This window comes from Sinocyclocheilus rhinocerous, unplaced genomic scaffold, assembly GCF_001515625.1.
Source record: "Sinocyclocheilus rhinocerous isolate Xijiao unplaced genomic scaffold, SAMN03320098_v1.1 scaffold404, whole genome shotgun sequence".
Lineage (NCBI taxonomy): Eukaryota > Metazoa > Chordata > Actinopteri > Cypriniformes > Cyprinidae > Sinocyclocheilus > Sinocyclocheilus rhinocerous.
In genome coordinates this window covers 305,474-306,750 of record NW_015628680.1, presented here as the reverse complement: position 1 = coordinate 306,750, position 1,277 = coordinate 305,474, and positions in this window count along the sequence as shown.

Genomic DNA, 1,277 nt, shown 5'->3' with positions numbered 1-1,277 from the left:
AATTTTTTTAGGAACCGTGATTTATGTAATTTGTCACTGATGATGATTAATAATTAACACCTGATCCATACTAACGTTACCTGATGCAAAAAGTTGAGTGCCACCGGCATCGCTGCCTCCAACCTCGTTGGATATATGATTATCTTTACAGTATAAAAACTTAAGTTTTATTTACTTATACACTTATATGTTCTGTTTTTGTCTACCATTGATTTGCACACATAATTTGCACAATTGTAAGTAATTACATCATGTGAGTCTCTACCATTAAACCTTGCCCTGTTTGTTCACAATTTTCCGTACTTCATTTGGCTGATAACAAGTACTGATAAGTACTAATAACAAGGAGACAATCAAAAACACATTTATGAAAATGGCATTATACATACTTTATTATTAATGCAACATGTGTTAAAAATCAGTTTCAAAATGCATAATAGAAGATGTGACAAGCATGATGAATCATCAACACACTGTTTTCTTAAGTGGACACAGTGTAAGTACTACAAAGAAAGCTGAATAAATAATTATTAATAATAATAATAATAAGATGATTTGATACTTCTGCCAAACATTTCTGATGACCCTTTCTGCATGGATTCTTAGAAGTGCTAGACGATCTGTCAAATACTAAATAGTGCTTGTAGGTAGAAGACATTTTGACAGATGTCCTATTCTGAGTTTGCATTTCGCCATTTTTATTCAATTTGTGGAAATACTCTGTTTTGTGTGAGTGAGATGAGTAAAAGCATGTTGATATTTAGTCTAGAACTACAGTATCATCATGTTCACACAGTGCACACAACGCCTCTGCATTTACTCCTGATTTCTCTCAACATGAGGACCGGAGAGCTGCCAGTCAATACGTGGGGAAACAAAGTAACATCTTGGTTACGTAAGGGTCTGCCTCCTCCGGGGGCAGCGCATGCAGGTTCACTACCTGATCCCTTAAGGGAGTAGTGGGAACCTTGGGCACGTAGCCGGGCCGGGACCTCAGTATTACCTGGGAGTCAGCTGGCCCAAACTCTAGGCACGATTCGTCGACCGAAAATGCGTGCAGGTCCCCTACCCTCTTGATGGAGGCCAGTGAAAGAAACTTTAGCTCGACTGACTGCAAGGGCTCAAATGGGCCCTGCTTTAGTGCTCTGAGCACTAGAGTCAGGTCCCAAGAGGGTATAGAGGGGGGCCGGGAAGGATTCAACCTCCTGGCCCCTCTAAGGAACCTGATGACGAGGTCATGCTTACCTACGGACTTCCCATTCACCGGGTCATGGTAC